This window comes from Idiotropiscis lumnitzeri, chromosome 4 (genome assembly GCF_059441095.1).
Source record: "Idiotropiscis lumnitzeri isolate Australia: NSW breed Sydney's pygmy pipehorse chromosome 4, RoL_Ilum_1.0, whole genome shotgun sequence".
NCBI classification, from domain to species: domain Eukaryota; kingdom Metazoa; phylum Chordata; class Actinopteri; order Syngnathiformes; family Syngnathidae; genus Idiotropiscis; species Idiotropiscis lumnitzeri.
Genome location: NC_142394.1, coordinates 7,909,096 through 7,916,210, shown reverse-complemented (window position 1 = coordinate 7,916,210; position 7,115 = coordinate 7,909,096).

Here is a 7,115-nt window from a genome sequence, read left to right as displayed (position 1 = left end):
GGGATGATAAAATTTGTCAACTGTGGGCATGTAAAGTCCTTTGACACTCTTTGGTGTTTCAGGGTTTTATAAATGAACCAGACTTGAATTTCATTACGTTCAATTCATAATTACATTTTTAAAAATAAAAATGATCAATTTTACAAAAAATATTTTATTTGAATATTGAATTAAAAATTCATTATAAACACTACAATGTGAAAATTGCCACATCATATTTGTAAGGTTAAAATAAATAATACAAAATATCATATTTGACCTTCACGTTTAAATTTTAAAATTTTTATTCTTTTCTTTGCTACGAATGACCTGACTCATCTGTCTGTTGTGGAAAGTCTACACACCCTTTCAATGTATCTAAGTTTTGAAATGTTTTGCATGATACCACTTTGACATGTCTTTGGAAGAAGCTTCTCCTGATTTTCTTGGGAGATTATATAGTAAACCTGGAAGCCAGTTTTCAAAATCCGCTTCATTGCGCTCATATATTTCTCACTTGTTTGAAGGCTTGGCCTAGATTCTGGCTGCACGGAATGGAGTACGGTATTCTATGGCTTTCTGTTGTCCACGGTGGCAGTGATCATAGACAACTGGCAGTGCAACATGTGCAACTTTGTGTTTGTGTTGCCAATTAAATCGCATATGTGCGCTTTTATATGTGTGTGCGTGTGTCAGCTTGGATTTGTTCCTTCATCAGCCATTTGATGCAAAATGTCTTGCGGCATCGGCTGGCCGCTGCTTGGCAGCGAATGTAGTATACGAGTGCGTGCGCGCGCGCGTGTGTGTGTGTGCGTTTTCATGCTGCAAAATTGCACGTGTGTAAAAGTAACAGATCTCTGTCTATAAATATCTAGTCCTCCAGTTGAGAGCTGGCTAAAAATAGACCTTGTGTCTCAGAGCCGCCACCGAGTGGAGCTCGGGAGAAGTGAATCGACTTGATCTTGAAGTGCAGCCAGTGAATTGTTCTGTGGACGCAATTTAAGGATATAGTTATCACCTGAATCATTTGTTACTGTAATTGTGACAGCTTAATTTGTATTGCAAATGTGTCGGTGCGCGTCCATGAGTGTGCGTGCAGAAAGATAACGGTTAACCAAATGTTGCTAATGGCAGCCTCTGGGCGACAGCCAACCATCTGTACGGCTGCATGCAATGGCGCGTGTGCGTGCGCGTGTGTGCGTGCGCGTGTGTTGTGTGCGTGAGAGAGAGAGAGATGGAGAGAATCAGTGTTGACGGCGCACGTAACAATGTGTTGTCTTCTTTAGAGTCTTCAGTTTGTTGGATAAACTATGAGTGCAGAGAGGACAAACACACATGCGGGATAATATTTGGTTATGATGTTGCAGACCCAACACCTGCTTGAAAGAGCGTACATGTGGGCGCGTGTGCGCCCGCGTGCATGCCTGTGTGTGCATGGAAGCCAATATATGCTACTGTCTTCAGCCTGATTGTTTGGAGTTTGCATGTTCAACCCGTGCCAGCGTGGTTACTCCGGTTTCTTCCCACATTCTAAAGTCATACATGGTAGGTTATTTGAACACTCGCAAGTGTCCCTTGGTGTGATTAATTGTCTTTGTGTGCCCTGCGACTGGCTGGCAACCCGTTCATAATGTACGCCGCCTACTGCCAGGCAGCTGGGACCCACGACCCTTGTGAGGATAAGCAGCTCATATTACGGATGGATGGACTTTTATTAACGAAATAAAATAAAATGCTTTTAAAAAACGAAAGCTACATCTTACACTTTGAAAACTAACTAAAGTCCTTTTTTTTCATCTGATTTGAATTGATTTCATTCAGCTTTTGGTTCCTTTCAAATGTATTTATTTTGGTATCGTTGTCCCTTGAGAATTGTAATTTACTTTATGAGATACTATTCAGTGCAACCCTATATATATATATATATATATATATATATATATATATATATATATATATATATATATATAGGGGAAAGTAAGAAACCATGAGAAGGGACCACAGATGGGGGAATCCCCCATCCAGGATGATCAGGTTGCAATGGATGCCGATTGGGCAATACGTATTTGATTTAACACATTAAGTGATGCTATACGATGTTAGTTGAATTAACACACAGCACTTTTAAGCTCTCTAGAGCGCCCTCTGCTGACAGCTCGGGTGGCTGTAAGGTAAGGAGTCAACTAAAATGCAACGGGCTGACGGTGCAGGTACAGAGGCGGCGGCGTGGGGAAGGCCTGATGCAATTTGACATCTGTACCGTTAAGTGTATTAAACCAGTGCACTGCAGCCCTGTCAGTGCACATCTGTCACCAAATATCTTTACACTGTGTGCACAATTGTCTTTGTCCATAGTATGTGGAATCCCACGCAGGAATATGACACGTGCGAGTGTGCGTACAAAAAAATCCAATATATGTATATACACACACACGCACGCACGCACCCCCGCACACACACACACACGCCCCCCCGCTCCCCCCCCACACACACACTATACAACATGTGTACGTTTTTCAGAGGTCAGGAGTGAATACGATCTATTTGACAGTTCAACTGTGCCCAACTAACTGATTAATATACCAAGTGATGGCCTGACTAACGAACTGACTGACTGAAAGGCAAGCTTATTCACTGACTAAATAACTCACTGCATGACCAACTGGCCAACTAACAGACTGACTAACAACCCAACTAAATAATATAATTGCTGACTAGTTAACTCATTGACTAACTAAATAACCAACTCACAAATAAATAAACTGACTGAATGAGTAACTAACAAATGAACTAATTGAGTGACTAAGAAACAGACTTACCAACAGACTAACTCACTGATTAATGTATAAAATGACTTACCAACATACTAACAGACTAAATAACTAACTCACACTGTACCTGCTTTGCTAGAAAACTCAGGTGACTTTAAAAACTAACTCACTTACCAACGAGCTGACTGACTCACTCACTCAGCAACCGACTGACTGACTGAGTACTAGTGATCAAAACATTAACTTTCACGTTATGTTTTATGTTTAGTGAAGTCAATTATAGTGCACGCTGTCTTGCTAATGTATTATGCTGCATTCCGGCGTATTTTGTTCATTGAGCTCAGCATCCAAAGTCTGAGCATATTTTTTTCCTTTTTTATGGCATTAGTCATCAAGCTGACCTCCCCCACTCGTCTTGATACTCCTCTTTTTGTCCTTCACCTCCGCGGCCTTGCTCTTTTATTTCTCCTCCTCATCCTCCATTGCTCACATCACCCCTCATCCATTTTCATCCTCTTCTCCTTCAAAAAAGGTTCAGTGCGTCATCTGTGCTAGTGCGAACATCCTCTCTTCACTCTAATCGTAATGATAATGTAGCGTGTGTTTGCGTGAGTGTCGTTGTGGGGTGGGGGTGGGGTTACCGTGGGGTTTATTGATGGCACTGACCTTCAGCCTCATGGAATGATGGGCATCCTGCTCAATAATAGATTGGACTCTCTCCCATCAGCCGGCGTTTGTCCGTGAGCGAGTGACAGATATATGATGCTTTTTATTTGCCGCATCTCCAAGTCAATTGGGCCCCCGTGCACCTGATGCCGTGCATGTTGTGTGTGTTTTTGTGTGAGTTTAATGCTGGCATTTTATTTAAGTTTGGCTCTCTTTTTATGAATACAAGGAGGACTCAAAATGTATATATTTATTATATTTTTTATTCACACAGACGAAGAAATACCAAATTCTATATGTGGTGTTATTCTCACTTTAGATATCAGAAGAGTTAAGTGGCTTTTTTTCTGTGAAAGGTGGTCCAAAAGGACCTTACAGAGTATTTAAGGGCGCCAACCCCTGGACTAGTTGGATCTGTTGCTGTGCTTGTGTGGCTAGTTTGGTTATGATTTGGTGAATTATTGCTTTAGAGGTATTACATTGTAGCTTTCCACTCAACATGAGACTGTCGCTGTTCTGCTTTTATTCTGGTATGTATTGTAAATGTGTTTATTTGTTTTAATTTGTGTTCTAATTACCTGCTAATTTATCTGATAGCATATGGAAAGCGCTTTGTTACAGCTCCAGCTGTTGTGAAATGGGCTATATAAATAAAATTGTATTGTATTATATTGTACATGTTACGAATCATATTAATAAAGAGTCAAAGTCAGGTGATCAAACTTGAAAAATATTTTTGTTGAGAGGGCCTCACGCGGGGGACTCTGAAAGATTGTCCCCGCTGCCTCCACCTGCCATGGGTCGCCGGGAGCTTCTGACCCCTTTGTTGTTTTTCCACTTGAGCAACATGGTGACTTTGTGTGTGTGTGTGTGTGTGTGTGCGTGTGTTCACGTTAAACAAACAAGCCAGGACTTAACCTTTACACCACGTTATGAAAACATATGAGAAGGGGGCCCCTCACTCTGTGTGTATGTATATATATTTGTGTGTGTGTGTGTGTGTGTGTGTTATCAGTCCTTCACACAGCAGTGTGACTGTTACATGTATGTCATAGGGGGTGTGTGTGTGTGTGTTTTGCAGGGAAGGCTGGAGGTATTCTTGTTTTGAATTCCTCTAAGTCAACTGTCAGAATAGACTTGTAGGTGCTGTGGGCGAGTGCGCGCGTATCACATTGAAGAGGAAAGCTACAAGAGGGACCAACCACAACTCCATCATGTCCTTAAAAGTAATGTGGTCATTTGTTCTCATTCTAAAAATAAAGTTTGTTCAGTACACCATGAATGTAACTGGCCCCAATTTCAGACTCATTTGTGAGTCGAGTGAGATGAGATCCTTATTATTTTAGCTCTATACGTAGTTGTGGTGACCTGTCAGAGTTTTCTTGTGAAATATGCGCCTTTATTGGTTGAGAATCACTAATGTAGTGTGGAGGATCAAAGCCAAATGTCCTTTACCGTTGACCACTTCTTTTTCAGTTGCATATGGACGGGATTCGCTGACTATCCATTATGCAAAGTTAGGCGAACCTCTCCTCTTCCCGTCCCGTGGAGCAACCCCTTGCAAGTGTGACATCATCGATCCAGAAGCAAGGCGGAGCGGCCTTCAGACGGCCTTGGAAGCGACAGAATTATGAACGCACACACACACACATGAAGATACACAAAAGCACACACACGTTCTCTCATGTGACTCAAAGACAAGAAGCAGTGGCCCAAGGTCAACTGGTTCCACATGAGCAGCGAACATACCAGCGGCCTTTGTGTGTTTCGGTGCGTGTGTGTTTGTGTGTATTTTGTAAAAAGAAGCTGATCCTTCCTCTTTAGTTACATTTAAGTCTGTCTGTGTGTGTGCGTGAGTACATGTATTCATGCTAGCTTCCATTAACACTGCTATTGATATGAGTGTGTGTGTGTGTGTGTGTGTGAGAGAGAGAGAGAGGCTGACTGACTACATAGTAATATACAGTATGTGTTTACAATTACACTACAGTGTTCCCTCGCCACTTTGCACTCACATTTTGTGGCTTCAGTGCTTTGCAGGTGTTTCCAAATATTTATGAAAACAAAACAAATAGTCATATTGCAGAAAGATGCGTTGTTTCAATGAGTTGAATTGACTTTGAGGCTGTGTACATACTTACGGGCACTCATACAAGGCACGTGATTGGTTCCCAGCATAAGATCGACAAATGAGAGCACGAGTGGATTTATCCCGCGTGCTGATTGGCTTGGACGACCCAGAATCTTCCCCTGTGGGATCTTTCCAGTCTCCGCCATGTCAATAAACAAACTGTTTGTTTGGAAACTCATAACATTATTCAATGTGCCTTTTAGTTAGTCAGAGCTGAGCTGGATAAGCGGCAAGTAAACATCTGTGCTCAGCTCCCCGACAAACACGGCTCTCTCAATACAAGGACGACAAATTATCAACACATAAAATGTTTGATAAAGTTTGTCTCACAACAGCTTACCTTAACTAGAATCCCACGTTACGTTTTATCCAAACGTCCTTGTTCATGTTATCAACATGAGACTGTCACAGTTCTGCTGTTCTTTTGGTATCTATTTCTCTCTATTCTCTGGCACTGCGATTTTCCAACCATATTCCCCAAACATGCATGATATTGCATTAAATTGCGTGTTTGAGTGTGAGAGCCAAGTTGTTTGTCGTTTGTTCCTACCCTGCGATTGGCTGGCGACCAGTTCAGGGTGTCCCCCGCCTACTGCCCGAAGACAGCTGGGATAGACACCCGCATCCCCGCGCCTCTTGTGAGGAGAAGCATCTTAGATAATGGATGGACGTCTATGGCTATACATATATGCGATTGTGCTTCTTCTGTTCAAGTCAGTCCGTTGTAACCTTTAACCCTATAAGCCAGGAGACATGAAACCTTTTGTATCCACCGCCAGCTCATCACATTGTATTATCCTCATGTTTGGATAATTCTGTCTTTTGGTTTTCACCACAATTTTCTATCCCCCCCCCCTCCCCCGTCTCTTCAACCTACTTTCTTTTGGCTGACCATCAGCATCCCACGTGCATCTTTGTGTGTGTTGTGTTGTGTGTTAACGTGCATGTTTTTGTGTTTATATGTGTTCATTTGGAACAGTAAGCAAGAGCCTGATGAGCTGTCATCATGCAGCATTTTGGATGAGTTTGCAGAGGTTATTTGAGGATATTTCCCCTCTGCTCGCAATGCATGTGTGTGTGAGATTGTGTGTGCTCAGAGGTAATAATTATGTTGGATTTCTCAGTCATTGGAGCGAGTGGCAGGCAGGTGCCTGGGGAACTAAACTCTGGCACCCCTCCTCTCTCGGCTCATTCTTTATTCTATATTCTTTTCATACTGTATGTATGTCTGTGCGTTTCTGTGGGCGTGTGTGTCCCGTTCTGTGTGTGTGTGTGTGTGCGTGTGTAGGTCTGCGTATGTGTGTATCAAATTATATATGCTAGAATCACACCAGTTTATTAGAAGCAATTTATTATGAATAATAATAATAATAATAATAATAATAAACTACCTTGTGATTGGCAATCAGTCTTCCTGAATGGAGTTTGATTTTTGAAGTTCCAATGCATACAATATTAATAAATACTATTTTTATTCACAATTGCGATGCTTCATGAGGCAAGCAGGTTGGTATTAATTTTCTTTCCTCCTTCCTTCTCCCTCTCACCGTGCATACTTCATCTACAAG